This window comes from Mustelus asterias, chromosome 8 (assembly GCF_964213995.1).
Source record: "Mustelus asterias chromosome 8, sMusAst1.hap1.1, whole genome shotgun sequence".
In the NCBI taxonomy this organism is placed as follows: domain Eukaryota; kingdom Metazoa; phylum Chordata; class Chondrichthyes; order Carcharhiniformes; family Triakidae; genus Mustelus; species Mustelus asterias.
In genome coordinates this window covers 10,666,438-10,689,830 of record NC_135808.1, presented here as the reverse complement: position 1 = coordinate 10,689,830, position 23,393 = coordinate 10,666,438, and positions in this window count along the sequence as shown.

The following is a 23,393-nucleotide window of genomic DNA, read 5'->3' as shown; positions in this document are numbered from 1 at the left end:
AGAAAAGTATTCATTCATCACCTCTCCTATCTCTACTGACTCCATACACAAGTTCCCACTACATCAACAAGAATATGACACTATCATCACACATGCTGCCCAGATATAATTTTTCAGTTGCTATTTTTTCAATGGGTCAGGAGCTCCCTGAGACAGCTCTGCTGTGTCTGTCCCCCTGAGGGATGTTAAGAAGCAAAGGTGGATCCCCCCTCTGAGAATTAATACCCAAAGATCCAAAGAGGATATCTTGCCCTGTAACCTATAAAAAGTGTGTGAGGTGGTACGACCTTCTCTTCAGCAACGTCTCTTGCTTATATCAAAATAAATCCCTGAATCTCTCTGAAATCAACAGGTCACAATTTATTTACTGAACTCCAGTGAACAATTTAACTAAACTCTTAACAAAACTAATAAATCCTTTCTAACTCTTAGCTGTTCCCAAATAAACAAGATTCTAATGGTTTGCTGTTCAGATAAGTACAATTTCCACTCATTAACAAAATAGAATTTAGTCACTCACAAAATTACAACCAGGTTTGGCATCTTCTGTAATATTCTGGGCCTTCTCTGTTGATTCTTCTGCCTGGAACTTCTTTCTTCTTTGGTCCCTTTGCTATCTCGATGGTGCTTTATCGAAGTCACAGATGAATCTATGCGAGCCACCGATTCTCTCTCGATCTCGAGTTGAGCTGAGATTTGTCAACTCTGGCAGGTGCCAGTTGCTCACTCTTCTTTGTCCCTTTGTTCCCTTCTTTTATACCCGTGATAACATATCAATAATTCCCACAATAGGATTGGTCCTAGGTTGATAAAATCATCAAATTTAAATTGAATCGGTCTTGACAGCTAAGTGCCTGATTCAAATTGATTGGCTAAATTCAAAAACCTGCTGTCTTGGTAACACTGCTGCTTGGTCTTTCGATACAAATGTTTCAGTTTGGGTTCTCTATGAACTTGCATTTTGTTGATTCTCGAAGCACTGAAAAAGTGCTGCCTTTTATCGGGACCATGCAATGCTTTTCCCCCGAGCATTTCACAATTTGTTTACAATTTCACAAACACCAAACTGCAACTTTGCAACATGGAGCTCACTGGAATGGCCAGGCCGCACCCTCCCTTTTCTCAGCACCCCCCCCCCCCCCCCTCTCCCTGCCCTGCCCGGCAGCAATCAGCCTCACACAGAGCCAGTTTCACACTTGTTGGCTTCGTGGTCACTTCTGGACCCATTGACTGCCCAACAGGTGAAAAACTCAGGCCATTGTTATCCGTTTGTCCCAATGGGTTTCTGTAGTGACAGATTCAACAGAGTGAGTCTTAATACATTATTGCAAATCTCCCAACGTAGTGGTCAGAATCAACTGAATAATATTGTTGTTGTCTTGAAAGTAATCGGAGAACATGACAGCATCAGATCATAAGAAATAGGAGCAGGATTAGACCATACGGCCCCCACCAGCCTGCTGCTCCACCACTCAATACAATCAGCATGATCTCCTTCCTCTACTCTACTTCCCATCTCATTCCCCAATATCCACTGACTCTCTAAAGATCCAGGAATCTGTCTCTCTCAGCCTTGGGTTTATTCACCAATGGATAATTGACCAGGACACCATGGTGCAGGAAATGATAGGTTGTTGCATAAGGTTGAATCTCACAGGATCCAGGGTGAGGTATCTAAATGAATATAAAATTGGCTGGATGACAGAAGCAAATGGTTGGAGAGAGTTGTTTTTTAAACTGGAGGCCTGTGACCAGCAGTGTGCCTCAGGGATCAGTGCTGAATCCACTGTTATTTGTCATTTATATGAATGATTTGGATGAGAATATAGGAGGCATGGTTAGTAAGTTTGCAGATGACACCAAGATTGGAGGCAGAGTGGACAGTGAAGAAAGGTATCTCTGATTGCAACGGGATCTTGATCAATTGGGCCAGTGAGCTGATGACTGGCAGATGGAGTTTAATTTAGACAAATGCGAGGTGATGCATTTTGGTAGATTGAACTAGGGCAGGACTTACTCAGTTAATGGTAGGGCATTGGGGAGATTTACAGAACAAAGAGATCTAGGGGGACATGTTCATAGCTCCTTGAAAGTGGAGTCACAGGTGGACAGAGTGGTGAAGAAGGCATTTGGCATGCTTGGTTTCATCGGTCAGAACATTGAATACAGGAGTTGGGATGTCTTGTTGAGGCTGTACAAGACATTGGTAAGGCCACACTTGGAATACTGTGTACAGTTCTGGTCACCCTATTATAGAAAGGATATTATTAAACTAGAAAGAGTGCAGAAAGGATTTACTAGGATGCTACCGGGACTTGATGGTTTGAGTTATAAGGAGAGGTTGGATGGACTGGGATGTTTTTCTCTGGAGCGTAGGAGGCTGAGGGGTATCCTTATAGAGGTCTATAAAATAATGAGGGGCATAGATCAGCTAGATAGTCAATATCTTTTCCCAAAGATAGGAGAGTCTAAACTAGAGGGCATAGGTTTAAGTTGAGAGGGGAGAGATACAAAAGTGTCCAGAGGGGCAACTTTTTCACACAGAGGGTGGTGAGTGTCTGGAACAAGCTGCCAGAGGTAGTAGTAGAGGCGGGTACAATTTTGTCTTTTAAAAAGCATTTAGATAGTGACATGGGTAAGATGGGTATAGAGGGATATGGGCCAAATGCGGGCAATTGGGATTAGCTTAGGGGTTTAAAAAGAAGGGCAGCATGGACAAGTTGGGCTGAAGGGCCTGTTTCCATGCTGTAAACCTCTATGACTATGACTTTATGACTCTAGGAAATCATTCAAGCAGTTAAGAGGCATGTAGTGCTCGCAGTGGGCCATAGAGTCAGAGGATAGACCCAGTTTGATTTGATGTTGATTTGATTTGACTTCCTAATGTCACACGTATTGGGATACAGATGCCAGAATCTTGCCAGCCCGAACCTCACGGGAATCGGAGCGGGCGAGGGGCAGGCCATTGAAAGATCCATTGACTGGGTGGGATTTTCCGGTTTTGTGGCAAACAAAGCCGTAATATCCCACCCAGTGCAAAGTATTGTTTCTTGCGTGCTATACAGACAATGCATACCTTACACAGGGGAGGAGGAAAGGAGAGAGTGCAGTCATATGAGTGTGATTTAAAAGATCAACTTAATATATTGTAGGTCCACACAAATGTCTGATGGCAGCAGGATAGAAGCTCTTCTTGTGTCAGTTGGTCCGTGACCTCAGACATTTGTATCTTTCTCCCGACGGAAGAAGGTGGAAGAGAATATGTCCGGGCAGCATGGGGTCCTTAATCATTCTGGCTGTTTTTCCGAGGCCGTGGGAAGTTTAGGAATAGTCAGTGGATGGGAGGCTGGTTTGCGTGATGGACTGGACTTCGTTCACAACTCTGTAGTTTCTTGCGGTCTTGGTCAGAGCATGAGTCATACATCACGAAAGGATGCTTTCTATGGTGCATCTGTAAAAGTTGGTGAGAATCGTAGCAGACATGAGAAATTTCCTTCGTCTCCTGGGATATTCTTCCTGAATTTTCTCCAAATCCCTCACTTGTAAACTTGCCACTAATTTACCAAAATTAAAACCCCACGCTGGCAGAGCAAATCCCCTCAGCTCCTGGTCAGAATGTGGTGGGTTCCAGCCCCAGGCCAAGACTTGATGTGAATGATGAAGGTTGTAACTCCATTGAGGGGGTTCTGCACATTCACCGGCGCTATCTTTAAGAGGACACGTTAAATTGAGACCTCTCCTGTCCCCCCAGATACTAGTTAGACCTCAGCTGGAGAATTGTCTGCAGTTCTGGGTGCCACACTATAAAGTAACATCGCCAGAGTCCCAGGTGACCATCGGCTGCTCTCCCATTTGTGGGGAAGAGGTGACTGGTTGTGATTTAACCTGAGGGTCACCACACCTCAGGCAAGGGGCAAGGTGGGATCTTCAAGGATAACGTAAGCGGGTACAAGAATTGAACCCGCGCTATTGGCAGCTCTCTGCATTACTAACCAGCCGGCCAGCCACCTGAGCTAAGTGGCTAACACCAGGACTGGGATTGACAGGATGTTCAAGTCAATGGAGAAGACTTCAACATTGGGGACGTGGGTTCACTTCAACTCTCGGTGAAGCTGTACACCGGGTATGGAATTGGCCACCCACGGTGACTGATTTTTCTCTCTGTTGATGGGGAAGGTAATTGGATTTGGAGGCCAGCTCTCTGACACAGCCGAAAGTTAAAATTAACATCGGGTCCCCCCCAGCAGTTGTGAAACAGCTGAAGAGGCTGGATTGCTGCTTTCTCACACGGACACATTTCTCCTTCCAGGAAAGCCTTGCGATTCGATTCCAAATAAAACATCCACGTTAACTCTGATCGAGTATGTGTACTTTATTCACTGAAACTATTTTTTTAAGCTTATTTATTAGTGTCACAAGTAGACTTACATTTGCATTGCAATGAAGTTACTGTGAAAATCCCCTATTGGCCGCACCCTGGAGAATTCAGCATGGTCAATGCATGAACACCCATGTCCCACAAATGAATAAAAAGAAAATGGGCGTCGCTGGCTGGCTAGCATTTATTGCCCATTCCTAGTTGCCCTTGAGAAGGTGGTGATGGTGAGCCATCTTGTTGAATCACTTGCAGTCCATGTGCTGTGGGTTGACCCACATTGCTGTTCGGGAGGGAATTCCAGGATTTTGATCCAGCAACTGCGAAGGAACGGCGATATATTTCCAAGTCAGGTCAGTAAGTGGCTTGGAGGGGAACTTGCAGGTGGTAGTGTCTCAATGTATCTGCTGCCCTTGTCCTTCTAGAAGGAAATAGACATGGGTTTGGAAGGTGCTGTCTAAGGATCTTTGGTGAATTCCTGAGTGCATCTTGTAGATAATGGACGCTGTTGCCAAAGTGTGTCTGTGGTGGAGGAATGGATATTTGTCGATGTGGTGTCAATCAAATAGGCTGCTTTTGCAGAATGGTATCAAGCGGGGCTGCTTTGTCCTGGATGGTGCTGAGCCTTTTGAGTGTTGCTGGAGCTGCACTCATCCAGGCAAGTGGGGAGTATTCCATCACACTCCTGACTTGTGCCTTGTAGATGGTGGACAGGCTTTGGGGGGTCGGGAGGTGAGTTACTCGCTGCAATATTCGGAGACTCTGACCTGCCCTTGGAGCCAAATGTCATTATATGGTGAGTCAAGTTGTGTTTCTGGTCAATGGTAACCCCATGTGTCAAGAACAACAATATTAGTCCAGACACTTTCAGCTATAAAAAAAACATTGATTTCTGAAAGATTGAGAAGCCATGAGCAGCGAGACTTGCCTCAATCTACTGGTCACTTGCTGAGGTCCAATTGAGATTTCAAACAACATCTAGTTCCCCCACCCTTCATCTCCACCTTCCAATGCTTAGGACAATAAGACAAAGGAGCAGAATTAGGTAATTTGACCCATCAAGTGTGCTCTGCCTTTCAATCATGGCTGATATATTTCTTAACCTCATTTTCCCACCTTTTCCCCGTGACCTTTGATCCCCTTATCCATCAAGAACTTATCAATCTCTGTCTTAAATACACTCAATGACTTGGCCTCCATATCTCTCTGTGGCAATGAATTCCACAGTTTCACCAACCTCAGGCTGACGAAATTCCTCCTCATTACATTTCTAAAAGGCCGTTTCTTTACTCTGAGGCTGTGTCCTCTCCAATCTCTCCTAATCCTGGAAACATCTTCCCCACGTCCACTTTATCCAAGCCTTTCAATATTCTTAAATTACTTAAGGAATTTTAACAGGAGAATTAATGGATATTTCACCATGTTCAGAATCTCTTCCCGGAACCTCCTCTGGGTCAATATATAAATGCATGTGTTCGTACAGGTGCTGGAATACATCATCAGGAGTGTGATTCTCATTGTCAAGAGAAGCGAGCTTGCACCTTTCAAGGCAGACGTCTCAGTGAAGTCGAAGAGGAGGTGAAGTATTACGATTGGCATCCACAGAACCATAAAGCTCCCGGAGACAGTGAAGAGCAGGACGATAGTCATTCTTCTGCTCTTCAGCACGGGGTCACTGCTGGCCTCCCCAGGGCCGTGAGCCTTCAGGGCCCTGCGAGACCTACTGGCCACCAAGATGTGCCGGACAGTGAGAATATTCAACAGCAGCAACAAGGGGAATGGAAATAATGGGACTGAGAGATTAGCGATCCACTTGTAAGCTATCCATGCTGGTGAAGAAATGTATCCTTTCACTGTGCGGCAGCCCCACTGCACATTGGCAACAACAGAGTAGGGCTCATAACGGAAATAGACTGGAATATTCATGACAAAACTGAGTACACTCACGGCCGCGGGAATCACAGTGGCAGTTCTCCTGGTGCAGTATTTTAATTTTAGTTTTGGACAACAAATGGCTACGAAACGGTCAAGAGTAAATAATGTTGTGGACCAGACGGAGAATTGGACGCTGGATACTTGCATGATGGTAGTAACACGGCACACACTGGTGTAGATCAGGAATGAATACGGGAAATGGGAGCGAAAGATATCCAGGTTGACGTTAAAAATGCAGACCAGGAGATCGGCTATCGCCATGGTGATCATATAACAGGTGATCCCTTTGGAGAGGCCGCACCTTCCCCGGGACAGGACCACAATCGCCATCAGGTTAGCTGTAAGAAATTGGAAAGAAATTACTCCCCGAGTCGCCACACTCCAGCGGCCGTTTGGCTTCACCGATGGAGAATTTAACATGGCCAATACACTTTACCAGCGCTTAACCAATGCACCTCACCCGCACATCTTTCAGACTATGGAAGGAAACCAGAGCACCCAGAGGAAAGCCACACAGACACCGGGGAGAATGTGCAAACTGCACACAGACAGTGACCCAAGCTGTGAATTGAACCCGAGTTGCTGGCGCTGTGAGGCAGCAGTGCTAAACATTACTCCACCGTCCCAGCTCATTAACACAATTAACATAAAAACATGAGGTACATGTGAGTTAACAGGCAAACTGTGGTCAAGCTCACCACACTGCACTTTAAATGGTAGATTAGACTAAGACAGAGTCCATGGATTTCTCCTCAACCCACCCAGATATCAGTGTCCACTGTGAATCACAACATCCTGTCAAAACTCTGTCTCACATCTACAGATTCATGCAAATGACGAAAAGTACAATTATATTTTTGCCTACACTGTCACCAGAAACTGGAGCAGCGATGGTCAACGTGGAGGCAGCAACAGACAGCAAGGGGGAAGAAAACGACAACACATCGAAACCAGGGCTTTCTAAAATAAATAGTTGTTTCCTGTTACTCACCAGGGATACTGATAATGACAAGAATTGGATAACCAATCACAGTGATGTCGACAGATTTGGTTGTTCCCATTTTACACGGAGATTATTGAAACTTCCCGAGAGCAAGCCTCCAACTGGCGCTGTGCGTAATGCATTGGAAGCAGCACACAGATTTATACCTGAACCAATGGCTCGGTGAAGTTACCTAACAGCTGCCAGCGGCGACACAGACAATCCAGCAAACATCATTAATGAAATGATTTTCAGATCAGGGGATAATTTCATCACCAGCAATAGTAATGTGGAGAGTCGCGTGTTCACTATTCCCTTGGCTTTTAGACTGCTGCTCATCACAGGGTCTCTACACCATCAGGGTGCTTTTGAGAATTACGTTCTCTCGGTATTCCTCCAAATCCAATGGCCTTTTAGATCAGAAGACCTCAAGGATCTGAATTAGGCCATTCGGTCCATCGAGTGGCTGATAAGTTTCTCAATCCCACATTCTTTCATAACCTTTCATCCCCTTACCAATCAAGAACCTATCTCTCTCTGTCTTAGATAAACTCCATGACCCAGCCTCCACACAACCTTCTGTGGGAATGAATTCCACAGGTTCACCATCCTCTGGCTGAAGAAATTCCCCCTCATCTCGGTACTAAAGGGTCGTCCCTTTACTCTGAGCCTGTGCCCTCGAATCTTAATCTCTCCAACGAATAGAAAGATCTTCTCCACATCCACTCTATCCAGGTCTTTCAGTATTCTGTTACTGACTGTATTTCGAATGGGACAGGCATTGACTTGACTCTCCCGCTCGGTACTGGCTGTGTGCAGATCAGTTGCTCTTTTTTTGCATCGAGTCTGTCCATGAAAGAACTCTAGACTCGATTTTCTTACCATCCCGTTAGTGACCAGTAAGGTTGTGCTGAGAGTAGACAAAAGTTTGAAATGCTAGTTACCCGCTAAGAAAATAAACAACGGTGTGAAAGCAACAATGTAAAATTCACTCGACAAAGTCAGCAAAGTCAAACAATCTATAATATCTAAATTATACTCCAATACTCAGATTTAACATGAGGTCCATGCGAATTAGCAGGGAAGTGGTGGTCAAGAACACCACACTGCACATTAAATGGCAGATGCAACTAAGATAGATTCCATGGATTTCTCAGCAACCCACCCAGATATCAGTCACCAGTGCGAGTCACTAAATCTCGTTCCCTCTCAGGACAGGTTTCAATTCATAATCTTTGAAGATTTAGGCCAGAATTCTCCGGCCATTCTCGTCTGCGGAATTCTCCGGTCCTGCCGGCAATGCACCCAAGGCCGCAGGTTTCCCGCCGGTATGGGGTGAGATCAATGGGATTTCCCATTGACAATGGCGGGACCAGAGAATCCTGCCGCCAGCAAATTATGTGCCACCTCCCTCCAGTGGGAAACACGTGGCTGGGAGGCCGGAGAATCCCCCCTGAGACTCTAAATTCCCACATAAGGCACTCGGACTCGGACAGTCTCAGCCTTCCGATGGTTCAATTGCTTCTCCTGGGCCTGTGCTCTCTGAGATTCACAAAAATGCACTCCCACCTCAAACTATTGGCACAATTCCAGCTCTTTTTCACAAATCACTAGTTTCACTAAGCTCGTATTGTCCCAGGTGTCTCCCAACTCCAGTCTTGCTGCTGCACTGAGCTGTAAATGTTTCCAGGGTTTCTCTGTGATCTGCAACAACATGAGGTCCAAACGGCAACCAACACCTCTCCAGCCAACACACAGATAAACTGAAACCAGAGAAGTTTCATAACATCCGCCCCTCTCCGTGACAACATGGCCTTTGAGGATTCACTGATTGCTTTTAAAATAATTTAGCTCAGGGTGGCATGGTGGCACAGTGGTTAGCACGGCTGCTTCACAGTGCCTGCGTTTGATTCCCAGCTTGGGTCACTGTCTGTGCGGAGCCTACACATTCTCCCCGTGTCTGCGTGGGTTTCCTCCAGGTGCTCCGGTTTCCTCCCACAGTCTGAAAGACGTGCTGGTTACGTGCTTTGGCCGTGCTAAATTGTCCCTCAGTGTACCCGAACAGGTACTGGAGTGTGGCGACTAGGGGATTTTCACCGTAGCATCATTGCAGTGTTAATGTAAGCCTACTTGTGACACTAATAAGTAAACTTTGAAAAATAACGTTAATGTCAAAAAGGAAACATTTAGTGGAGATACCGTGTTCCCAGTTATTCAGTTCAGTAAGCCCACCTCCTGTTTTAGGGTCTTACCATTAAATCTGCTCACCCCTTACATCAATATGGCTCCAACCTTTTAACTGTAATAGACTCCAAGCTGCTTTGGTTCTAGAATCATAGAATTATAGAAGCATAAAATCATAGAATCCTACAGTGCAGCAGGAGGCCATTCAGCCCATCGCACCTGCAGCGTCAACAATCCCATCTAGATCCTATCCCCATAACCCACATATTTACCACGCTAATCCCTTGACACTAAGGGTCAATTTAGAATGGCCAATCAACATAGCGCACACATCTTTGGACTGTGGGAGGAAACCAGAGCAACAGAGAAAACCCATGCAGACACGAGGAGAATGTGCAAACTCCACAAAGACAGTGACCCGAGGCCAGAATTGAACTCGGGTCACCTGGCGCTGTGACGTAGCAGTGCTAACCAGTGCCCCACCATGTCGCAACCGTTCAGAGAGTGTTTGTGGACAGTTGCTTAGAGCAGCATATTCTAAGCAACCATAGATCAGGCTATTATGAATCTGTTAATGTGCAACACGACAGGATTATTAATTACCTCCTAATAGTGGGGCTTCTCGGTAACAGTGATCATAACATGATTGAACTTTACATTCAGTTTGAGGGAGAGAAGAGGTGGCTTGAACTGAAATAAGGCCAATTAAGAGGGTATGCACTCTGAGCAGGCAAAAATGAACTGGGAAATTAGGTTAGGGGATAGGTCATTACAGGTTCACCAGTAGACATTTAAGGAGATATTTCATAACACTCAGAAATGATACATTCCAGAGATAAAGAAAGACTCTAGGGGAAGGCACACTATTCATGACTAACTAAAGAAGTTAAATATCATGTCAAATAGAAACATAGAAAAACTACAGCACAAAACAGGCCCTTCGGCCCCACAAGTTGTGCCGAACATTGCACTACCTTTTAGGCCTACCTATAACCCTCCATCCTATTAAGTCCCATGTACTCATCCAGGAGTCTCTTAAAAGACCCTATTGAGTTTGCCTCCACCACCACTGACAGCAGCCGATTCCACTCACCCACCACCCTCTGTGTGAAAAACTTCCCCCTCACATTTCCCCTGCACCTACCCCCCAGCACCTTAAACCTGTGTCCTCTCGTAGCAGCCATTTCCACCCTGGGAAAAAGCCTCTGAGAGTCCACCCGATCTATGCCTCTCAACATTTTGCATACCTCTATTAGGTCTCCTCTCATCCTACGTCTCTCCATGGAGAAAAGACCGAGCTCCCTCGTCCTCATAAGGCATGCCACTCAATCCAGGCAACATCCTTGTAATTGAAAGAAAAAGCATGAAATTTTGCCAAGATTACTGACAGCTCACAATATTAGATGGAATATAAGCAGCATCAAGGTTAAAGAAAAGAATAATAAGGAGGAAATAATTAGAGTATGAGAGAAGGATAGCTTGAGATATAATTAAAGGAGAATGAAGAGGAACAGAATAACGGAGCTAAGTGTTAGTCCTCCAGAGAGTGAGGGTTACAAAGTAATAATGGAAAATAAGGAAATGGTGAATTAAGATATTTTGCATCTATATTCACCTTTAAGGATGCAAATAACACTCCCAACAAAAATTCTGAGGTGAAAGGGAGGGAGATACTTAGAACAATTATAATGACAAGGAAAAGGATACGTGAATTGCAATTAGAATTATTAACTAACATGTTCCCAGCTCCTTATGAATTTCATCTTAGGGTCTTCATAGAATCATAGAAACCCTACAGTGCAGAAGGAGGCCATTCGGCCCATCGAGTCTGCACCGACCACAATCCCACCCAGGCCCTACCCCCACATATTTTACCCGCTAATCCCTCTAACCTACACATCCCAGGACTCTCAGGAGCAATTTTTTTACCTGGCCAATCAGCCTAACCTGCACATCTTTGAACTGTGGGAGGAAACCGGAGCACCCGGAGGAAACCCACGCAGACACGAGGAGAATGTGCAAACTCCACACAGACAGTGACCCGAGCCGGGAATCGAACCCGGGACCCTGGAGCTGTGAAGAAGCAGTGCTAACCACTGTGCTACCGTGCCGCCATCTTGAAGTGAGTGACTGCTGAAATAGTGGACGCATTGGTTTCAATTTTTCAAATTTCCCTCGTTTCTGAAAAGGTCCATCCGATTGGAAAATTGCAAATATTCAAGAAAGGAGGGAGTCAAAAAGCAGTAAGCTATTGGCCAGTTAGGTTAACATCCGTCTTATGGGAATGCTGGATTCTATTATCAATGAGATTATAGCAGGCACTTGGAAAATCTTAATGCAATCAGGCAGAGTCAACATGGTATTGTGGATGGTTAATCATATTTGATTAATTTATTCGAGTTGAATCATAGAAACCCTACAGTGCAGAAAGAGGCCATTCGGCCCATCGAGTCTGCACCGACCACAATCCCACCCAGGCCCTACCCCCATATATTTTACCCACTAATCCCTCTAATTTACACATCTCTGAACACTAAGGGGCAATTTTAGCATGGCCAATCAACCTAACCCGCACATCTTTGGACTGTGGGAGGAAACCGGAGCACCCAGAGGAAACCCACACAGACACGAGGAGAATGTGCAAACTCCACACAGACAGTGACCCAAGCCGGGAATCGAACTCAGGTCCCTGGAGCTGTAAAGCAGCAGTGCTAACCACTGGGCTACCGTGCCGCCCCGGTTCTTTGAGGAAGTAACAAGTAACATGTGTGGAAGGGAATTTTAAATCAGCTAGTTAGGTTCACAGACAGATGTAGTCTTTTTAGTGACAGGATAGCTAGAAGGGGTTAAATGATTCATTTATAACCTGTTAATGTTGACAGTTTGCTCATATGTGAATGCAATAACAGCATTAAAACAGCTAAAGATGATTTTAAAGTATATATTAAAGTATTGAATGTATTTTAATGTATGAAATATTTTGTTTGTCTCAGTCAGAAGTGCGGATGCTGCAAAATGTAATGGTAAGGTCAACAGTTCAGAGTTGGGAATCCATTAGTCAGCAGAAATAAGCATTAGAAGCTTCAAGTCAATGTTGCAGCATTATAGTGGCATACATTGTCCAGAGATAAGAAAGTGTCTTTCTCGGGCCCAGGGAGACGCAGATCTCTCTGTCTTGGCGATGTGTCTGTGGGAAAGGTTCAGTTATGGAAAGCATCCTGAACTACATAGCAACCAGGAGGTGGGTTTAGCCAAAGTGGGAAGATGTCTGGGATTAAATGGACAAATGAAATATCATTATCCAAAAGAGAAAATGCTGGAAAATCTCAGCAGGTCTGGCAGCATCTGTAAGGAGAGAAAAGAGCTGACGTTTTGTATCCAGATGGCCCTTTGTCAAAGCTGAAAGGCGTAGAAAATGGGAGATATAATAGGAGATAAGTGGAATGCCCTGCCTGCAGCAGTGGTGGACTCGTCAACATTAAGAGCATTCAAATGGTTATTGGATAAACATATGGATGATATTGGAATAGTGTAGATTAGAGGGGCTTTAGATTGGTTTCACTGCTCGGCGCAACATCGAGGGCCGAAGGGCCTGTACTGCACTGTAATGTTCTATGTTCTATATTTATACTGCAGGGGGAGGGAATGAAAGATGAATCATAGCCACAGAAACCAGGGAAACCAGTTAATGGCAGCCCACAGAGAGAATAAAGGGTGTGAATGGCCAAACTGCAGAGAAGCTAAAATGAAGATGTCGGGGGAGGGGGGGAGGAAAATGGATGGGACAGAGATAAGATTTAGAAAAGGAGAAGCAAAGGGGGAGAAAAGGAGAGGGAAGGGGCGTAAAGTAGAGGAAAAGTGTGGGAAGAAAAATGAAGAAAGGCCATAAAGGAAATATAAGGCCATAGAGAACAGTAAAAAATTAAATAAAATAGAATGAAAATAGAGGGGTCGAGTTGGGGGAGAGCAAATCGCCTGAAGTTGTTGAATTCGATGTTGAGACCGGAAGGCTGTAAAGTGCCGAGCTGGAAGATGAGATGCTGTTCCTCCAGTTTGTGTTGAGCTTCACTGGAACACTGCAGCAGGCCAAGGATAGACATGTGGGCATGGGAGCAGGATCCTGTGTTAAAATGGCAAGTAACCGGAAGGTCAGGGTCCTGATTGTGCACCCAGTCTACGCTTGGTCTCTCCGATATAGAGGAGACCACATTGGGAGCAGCAAATGCAATAGACCAAATTGAAAGAGATGCAAGAGAAACGCTGCTCAACCTGGAATTAATGTTTTGGACCTTGGATGGTGAACATAGAAGAGGTAAAAGGACAAGTGTTACATCTTCTGGGATTGCATGGGAAGGTGCCATGAGTGACGGGAGAGGTTTTGATTATAGTGAAGGAGTGGACTAGGTTATCCCAGAGGAAACGGTCTCTGCTGACCGAGGGAGTGAGGGGAAGATGTGTTTGCTGGTGGTATCACGCTGGAGTTGGGAAAAATGGCGGAGGATTATGCTTTGCATGCGGAGGCTGGTGGGGTGAAGTGTGAGAACAAGGGGGTCTCTATCCTTGTTCTGGGTGCGAAGGGAGGGGCTGAGGGTCATGGTGTGGGAGATGGACTGCACGCTGTTGAGGTCCCTGTTGACAACTGTGGATGGGAATCCACGGTTGAGGAAAAAGGAGCACATATTAGAAGCACCACTTTGGAAAGTGGCATCATCGGAGGTGAAGGAGCTGAGAGAAAGGGATGGAGTCCTTACAGGATGTGGGGTGTGAAGAGCTGTAGCCCAGATAGCTGTGGGAGTCAGTGGGCCTGTAGTGGATATTGGTAGATAGTCTATTGCCGGAAATGGAGACAGAAAGGTCAAGAAAGGGAAGGGAAGTGTCTGAGATGGGCCAGGTGAAGGTGATGGCGGGGTGGAAACTGGAAGCGAAGTTGATGAATTTTTTGAGGTCTGGACGAGAGCATGAAGCGGCATCAAAATAGTCATCAATGTACCAGTAAAGGAGTTGTGGGAGGGGACCCAGGTAGGCTTGGAACAAGGAATGTTCCACCTACCCCATAAAAAGACAAGCGTAGCTAGGACCCAAGCGGGTACCATTGCTACTCCTTTGATTTGGAGAAAGTGGGATGAGTTAAAGGAGAAGTTGTTGAGAGATAGAACGATTTCAGCCAGGCGGAGGAGAGTGGTGGTGGATGGGAATTGTTAAGGCCTCTCAAGAAAGAAGCAAAGAGCTCTCAGGCCGTCCTGATGTGGGTTGAAGGTGTAGAGAGATTGCCCCACATCCATGGTGAATAGGAGGCGGTTACGGCCTGCGAATATGACGCAGGGCATCAGGGGAATCCCGGATGTAGGAGGGGAGGGAATGGACCAGGGGAGTGAGGGTGGAGTCAAGGTAAGAGGGAATAAGTTGAGTGGGGCAGGAGCATGCTGACACAATGGGCCTACCAGGACAGTCCTTCTTGTGGATTTTGGGAAGAAGGTAGAAGCGGGCTGTCCGGGGTTGGGAAATTATGAGGTTGGAAGCTGTGGGGGGGAAGGCATCCGGAGGAAGTGAGATCGGTGATGGTGTTGGAGATAATGGATTTTATCCAGTTTTTATGCAGTAATCAGCAGTAATTTGCTTTTATGGAATATCGTGATGTCGAGTGGCATATTGCAATTGACTGAGATACTTTGTCAAAAACTGGACTGACATGTTAACACCAAATTAAATTGAATGAAAGGTATAATTGTTCTGTATTTTGGCTGAGTGCCTCAGATCTTCGGAGAGGTTTCACAGCCCTGTACCTACACTGTCTGATCCTCTGGAGGCCTCTGAATGGTCATATGTTCATGTCTTGTTTGTCTTGTATGAGTTTTGTGCTCTAAAATAAATTTTGTCACATGTTTTGAACAGAGACGTTGCCTTTTGCAAATTTTTAACTAGTCTAAGTTATTAGACATTGGCCGCTTTTTAAATGAAAAATCCCCACTACAACATGGACAAAGGGGAACCTGTGGATGTGGTGTACTTGAAGTTCCAGGAGGCGTTTGATAAGGTGATACGTCAAAGGTGACTTCACTAAACAAGAACTCTTGTTGTAGGGGGCAAGATATTAGCATGGATGCAGGATTGGTTAGCTAGCAAAAAACAGAAAATGGACATAAGCGAGTCAATTTTGGGTCAGCAAAATGAAATCAGTGCAGTTCCACAGTGATCAGTGGTGTGGTTGCAACTATGTACAACCTACATCAATAATCTGAATGAAAGAACCAAAGTCGCTAACTTTGCAGATAACACAAAGATAGGTCGGAAAGTAAGTTGTGAAGTGGACATCAGGAGTCCAAAAGGGGGATGTAGAGAGGGTATGTGATTGAACAATAGTTTGTCAGATGGAGGAATATTGTGGGAAAAAGTGAACTTGTCCACTTTGACAGGAAGAATAGAAAAATAACATATTATCTGAATGGAGAGGGATTGCAAAACTCTGAGCTACAGAGGGATCTGGGTGTCCTGGTACATGAATGAGGAAAGGTTAGCATGTAGGTACAGTGAGCAATTAATAAGAGAAATGGAATGTTGCTACATATTAGAATAGAATCCCTACAGCGCAGAAGGAGCCTATTCGGCCCAACATATCTGCACCAACAACAATCCCATCCAGGCCCTATCGCCGTAACCCCACACATTTATCCAGCTACTCCCTCTAACCTAAGGGGAAATTTAGCATGGCCAATCCATCTAACCTGCACATCTTTGGACTGTGGGAGGAAACCGGAGCACCCGGAGGAAACCCACGCAGGCACAGAGAGAATGTGCAGGCTCCACACAGACAATGGCCTGGACAGTGAATGAAACCCAGGTCCTTGAAGCTGTGAGGGAGCAGTGCCACTCTGTGAAAAGACTGCTGCCTCACAGTGCCAAGGAATGGAATATAAAAGGAATGTTTTGCACAGTTGCAGAGGGCATTGGTGAGACCACATCTGGAGTACTGTACAGTTTTGGTCTCCTTTTTAAAGAAAGGACATCATTGCGTTTGATGTAGTCCTGAGAAGGTTCACTGGACTGAATCCTGGGTTGAAGTGGTTGTCTTAAGAGGAAAGGTCAGGGAGGTTCTGCTGCTATTATTGGAGTTTAGAAGAATGAGAGGTGGACATATTGAGGACAGTGACAGGGTGAAGACTAAAAGGATGTTTTTCCTTGCAAGATAGACAAGTCCAAGGGGACACAGTTTGAAAAGAGGTGGTCTCTCATGTAATACGGAGATGATGATTTTTTTTTCATTCAGGGCGTTTTTTGATCTGTGGAACTGTCTTCCCCAGGGAGCAGGGGAGGCAGAGTTTGATTTGATTTGATTTGATTTATTATTGTCACATGTCACATGAAAAGTATTGTTTCTTGCGCGCTATACAGACAAAGCATACCGTTCATAGAGAAGGAAATGAGAGAGTGCACAATGTCGTGTTACAGTCATAGCTAGGGTGTAGAGAAAGATCAACTTAATGCGAGGTAGGTCCATTCAAAAGTCTGACAGCAGCAGAGAAGAAGCTGTTCTTGAGTCGGTTGGTATATGACCTCAGACTTTTGTATCTTTTTCCCGATGGAAGAACGTGGAAGAGAGAATATCCGAGGTGCGTGGGGTCCTTGATTATGCTGGCTGCTTTGCCGAGGCAGCAAAAAGTGTAGAGTCAATGGATGGGAGGCTGGTTTGCGTGATGGATTTTGCTTCATTCATAACCCTTTGTAGTTCCTTGCGGTCTTGGGCAGAGCTGGAGCCATACCAAGCTGTGATACAACCAGAAAGAATGCTTTCTGTGTTGCATCTGTAAAAGTTAGTGAGAGTTGTAGCGGACAGGCTAAATTTCCTTAGTCTTCTGAGAAAGCAGAGGCGCTATACCAAGCTGTGATACAGTGACATTGAATATCCAGATTCTTGACTGACACGGCAGTCAAAACTAATCCGGGAGCAGATGAGAAAGTGGAACATGAACCGCAGTCAAATCAGCCATTTCCTGCAAACTGTTGTCAGGCCAATTGGCCTGTAGTTCACTGCTTTCTCCCACACTCCATCATTTGCTAGCTGCTGGGACTGGCCTAGATTCCTGAACTTGGAGAAATCAGAACCAGTGGATCTACAATCTCTGTCGCTGCAGAGATCACAGCCTCTTTTAGAACCATCAGGCCATCAGGCCCGGAGCATTTGATGCCTCGCAGTCCATTAAGTTTTGCGAATACTTTTTATCAATGGATATCAATTACGTTAAGTTCCTCTCCCTTAGTAAGTCTTGGTTCCCCAGAAATTTGGGTATTCTGCAGTGAAGAGGAACTATTTGCTCAATCTCTCTGTCATTTCCTCCGTCCCAGTGGTAATTCCTCCCGTGTCTGTCCCGGAACATCAACCCCAGCTTCCAAACCCAGGACTGCTGCCACCTAGACGGACAAAGACAACAGATGTGTAGGAACATGGAAGCTCACCTCCAAGCCACTCACATCCTAGTTTGGAAATATATCGCTCTTCTTGCACAGTTTCTGGGTCAAAATTATGGAATTCCCTCCCTAACAGCACTGTGGGTGTACCTACACCTCATGGACTGCAGCGCTTCGAAAAGGCAGCTCACCACCACCTTCTCAAGGGCAATTCAGGATGGGCAATAAATGCTGGCTAAGGCAGCAATGCCCAAAGCCCATGATCGAAGCAATAAAACAAGCCACCTTTCTCTTTTTCTTAAACTCGTAAATGCTCTTAAAGTTTATTTATTGGTGTCACAAGTACGCTTACATTAACACTACAATGAAATTACTGTGAAAATCCCCTTTTCGCCACACTCTGCCACCTGTTCAGGTACACTAAGGGAGAATTTAACCAGCATGTCTTTCGGACTGTGGGAGGAAACCGGAGCACCCAATAGGAAACCCATGCAGACACGGGGAGAACGTGCAGACTCCACACAGACAGTGACCCGAGCTGGGGATTGAACCCGAGTCCCTGGCGCTGTGAGGCAGCAGTGCTAACCACTGTGCCACCATGCCACCCCTGTTGCTGCAAAACATTTCCTTTCTTTGTCTTGTAACATTTTAAATCACGTCTTTAATTGTTTCCAACTGTTTATTTGCTACCATAGCATTTAGTCTGTTTCCCAACTCAACTTTATCCAGCTCTTCCACATATCTATATAATTGGCTTTGCTTATACTCTAGAATTCTGTTTTGCAATCGAGTGCAACATATCCAAGCTTAATATTTGATTTGACTTATTATTGTTACATGTATTAGTATACAGTGAAACGTATTGTTTCTTGCGTGCTATACAGACAAAGCATACCGTTCATAGAGAAGGAAAGGAGAGGGTGCCGGATGTCATGTTACAGTCATAGCTAAGGTGTAGAGAAAGATCAACTTAGTGCAAGGTACGTCCATTCAAAGGTCTGATGGCAGCAGGGAAGAAGCTGTTCTTGAGTCGGTTGCTACGGGACCTCAGGCTTTTGTATCTTTTTCCCGACGGAAGAAGGTGGAAACGAGAATGTCCGGGGTGCGTGGGGTCCTTGATTATGCTGGCTGTTTTGCCGAGGCAGCAGGAAGTGTAGCCAGAGGATGGGAGGTTGGTTTGAGTGATGGACTGGGCTTCATTTCTAACCTTTTGTAGTTTCTTGTGGTCTTGGGCAGAGCAGGAGCCATACCAAGCTGTGATACAGCCAGAAAGAATGCTTTCTATGGGGCATCTATAAAAGTTGGTGAGTGCCGTGGCGGACATACCAAATATCCTTAGTCTTCTGAGAAAGTAGAGGCGTTGGTGGGCTATAGTGTTGGCATGGGGAGGCCAGGAAAGGTTGTTGGTGATCTGGACACCTAAAGATTTGAAGCTCTCGGCCATTTCCATCCCCATGGAACTCAGTTGCGTTATTACTACTTTCCTCCAAAGCATCTTTTATATCAAATTACGAATTAAACTTGTTACCTTGCCTCATCATGTAATATTTGATCTAACAAAGTGTAGTCCCAATTTGTTTCACAATGTATTGCTCCAGGAAGCTGTCATGAAAGCATTCTACCCTACGTTTGCCAATTTCATTTGACCAATCCATCATAAGATTTCAGCCTCCCGCGACATCACATTGTCTTTGCTGCAAGCTTCATTGATTTCTTGCTTAATGCTCTATCCAATGGTATAACGACTGTTGACGGTGTATAAACTACTCCCACCAGTGTTTTATAACCATTGCCATTCCCAATCTCCACCCTGGAATGTTGCAAACATTCTCCAGATGTCATGTTTTCATTCAACATCCAAACGTCAACATCTTTCTCCAAGAGCCACCGAAGAAGGTAATGACCATTGACAGTGTATAAACTATGCCGGGTGTGTGGGTTTCCTCCAGGTGCTCTCGCAGTCCAAAGATGTGATAGTTAGGTGGATTGACAATGCTAAATTTCCCCTTTTTGTCAGACGTTTAGCAGGGTAAATATGTGGGGTTACGGGGATAAGGCCTGGGTGGGATTGTTGTTGGTGCAGGCTCAATGGGCTGAATAGCCTCCCTCTGTATGATAGGGATTCTATGAACCTATGGAACGAAAGGAAATCCACGCAGACACGAGGAGAACGTACAAGCTCCATATAGACATGCACCCAAGGCCGGAATTGAACCCGTGTCCCAGGCGCTGTGAGGCAGCAGGACTAACCATGTCCACCTGCATCTCCCTGACCCTCATGCCCTCCTCCCTCACCTCCATACCTCACCCCTACCCTGGAAACCTCAACATCAGGTAAAGACCACAAGTCATGTGTGTTTGTGGTGGAATACAGACCACTGGGCAGCGCGAGTGTAGCCATAACATTACTTAAGAGACTCAATCACATCCCAATTAAAGGGCAGTTTCCTTGACCCATGCCCCCCAGCTCAGTGCCCACTTCCCCCCATCGCTGGCACACGATGGCACCTGCAAATACAATCCTAAGGATATGACCCGCAACAACAAGGTATTTTTAACACGGTAACCTCATCTCCTGAAACTTCTCGTGCAGAGAGAAGGACAAAGATAACAGAACACCACAATGTGCCACTCACACATCATTCCAGCTCACAGGTCTGTTGCCATTCTTTTATGGTGGCTATTTCCAGAAACCTAGAGCTGCCTTCCTAACGTTATCACTGGCGTACCATCACAAGGAAGGCTGCAGTTAAAATTGCCGAGGAATTAGTCATGCGCAAAGCCTTGCCCAGCCCCAGAGGAAAGTAAATCAAGTATCCGGTGACAAAATGAATATGGTAAAAAAAAATTGCAACGCCAGAAAACGGTCCTGGGTGTCCTTGTGCACCAGTCGCTGAAGGTAAGCATGCAGGTGCAGCAGGCGATAAAGAAGGCAAATGGTACGTTGGGCGTCATTGCGTGAGGTTTCGAGTACAGGCTTGGGTCACTGTCTGTGTGGAGTTTGCACATTCTCCTCATGTCTGCGTGGGTTTCCTCCGGGTGCTCCGGTTTCCTCCCACAGTCCAAAGATATGCGGGTCAGGTTGACTGGCCATGCTAAAAATTGCCCTTAGTGTCCTGAGATGCGTAGGTTGGAGGGATTAGTGGGTAAATATGTAGGGATATAGGGGTAGGGCCTGGGTGGGATTGTGGTCGGTGCAGACTCGATGGGCCGAATGGCCTCTTTCTGTACTGTAGGGTTACTTTCTTTCTTTCTACAGGAGCAGGGATGTGTTGTGGCAATCATACAGGACCGTGGTGAGGCCACACCGAGAATTTTGTGTGCAGTTTTGGTCCCCTTGTTCTGACGAAGGATGTTCTTGTTCTCAAGGTAGAGCAGCGAAGGTTTACCAGGCTGATTCCGGGTTTGGCGGGACTGATGTATGAGGAGAGATTGACTAGGTTAGGATTGTTTTCACTGGAGTTCAGATGAATGAGGGAGGATCTCATAGAGACTTATAAAATTCTAACAGGACTAGACAGGGTAGATGCAGGAAGGATGTTCCTGATTGTGGGGGAGTCCAGAACTAGGGGTCACAGTCTGAGGATACAGGGTAGATCATTTAGGATGGAGATGACGGGACATTTCTTCACCCAAAGAGTGGTGAGCCTCTGGAATTCATTACCAAAGTAAATAATTGATGCCAAAACATTGAATATATTCAAGAGGCGGCTGGATATAGCACTTGGGGTGAATGGGATCAAAGGTTATGGGGAGAAAGCAGGATTAGGCTATTGAGTTAGACGATCAGCCATGACCGTGATGAATGGAGGAGCAGGCTCGAAGGGCCGAATGGCCTCCTCCTGCTCCTATCTTCTATGTTTCTTTGATTCCATGTCGGTCATTCGGACAAATTAGCCTCTGTCAGTTGTTGCTTTCTGCATAAGCTACACTTTTAAACATATCTGGTCTCCTGAGTCCGATATAAGTTTATTCCAGCGCTTTAATATCCTGGCAAATCTATTTTTTCAAATTGAGCACGGCTCCTGACTCAATGTTTGCACAGTTGGGCGATGAGGGAACGCGGATACTTCACCATGTTCTTGATCTCGGCTCGGAACCTCCGCTGGGTCAAGGCGTAAATGCAAGTGTTTGTGCAGGAGGTGGTGCACACCAGCAGAACCGTCGTTCTGACCGCCAGGTACAGCGAGCTCGAACCTCGGAAAGCGACGGTCTGCGTCACGCCGACGCAGATGTGGATAACGGTGATGGGCGCCGTCAGCACGATGAAGCTGCCGGAGATGCTGAAGAGTAAAATGATGGATGTTCTCCTGTTCCTCAGTTCCGGATCAGTGCCGCTTTGCCCACCGCTGCCACACTTCAGGGCTCTGCGTGCCCGACTGGCCACTAGGATGTGATGGGCGGTCAGGGAATTCAACAGGAGCAGCAAGGGAATCGGAAGCAAGGTGCTGGCGAGGTTGGTGATCCATTGGTGAGCTGTCCAGGCCGGTGAGGTGAAATACTCGGCGACAGTGCGGCAGCCCCACTGTATGTCGTTAAGAACATAATAGGGCTCGTAACGGAAAGCCATGGGGATATTGATGAGAATATTGAGAAGACACACGGTCGCTATAACCGCCGTGGCAGTTCTGGCATTGCAATAAATTGTCTTCAATTTCTGGCAACAAATTGCCACAAAGCGGTCAAAGGTGAAGGACATGGTGAACCAGGTGGAGAGTTGGATGCTCGTCCCTTGCATGAAGGCGCTGAAACGGCAAGCGTGCGTATAGTTCAGCAGCGAGGCTGGAAAGTGATACTTAACGATTTCGTTGACGATGACATTGAAGACCAGCACCATGAGGTCTCCCACTGCCATGGCCGCCATGTAGCGAGTGACTCCTTTGGAGAGGCCACACTTTCCTCGGTGAAGGATCACAACGGTCAACAGGTTCGCTGGAAGGAAAGGCAGAACTGAGACATTAACCCAAACATTCAGCTGAGACGCTCACTAACAGCCCACTGGGGTCCAGGGGATCAGGATCTGGAGACTGATGGAGTCATGGTGGGGTGGTGGCAGTAACCCTAGCCTCGGGAAACAGTGTAAGATAGTGAGATCTCTTTGTCAACACATTTTCTGACTAGAAAGTTATTGGAAGGGAATATCAGACGTGGTGTACAATGCTGGTCAGATCAATATTACCCAATTTGACACTGCGGCTAATAGATAACCTCGATCATAATAGTCATGTTAGTTGGAAACTTTCGCCACCTCGTCACTATGCTTTTTCCACTGTGCTAACTTGTTAATAAGATCTCTTAATGGTAAATACACAATAAAACAGCCATGATCATATTGAATAGAAACAAAGAAACATAGAAGGTAGGAGCAGGAAGAGGCCATTCGGCCCTTCGAGCCTGCTCCGCCATTTATGACAATCATGGCTGATCATCCAACTCAATAGCCTCATCCTGCTTTCTCCCCATAACCTTTGATCCCATTCGCTCCAAGTGCTTTCCCCAGCCGCCTCTTGAATA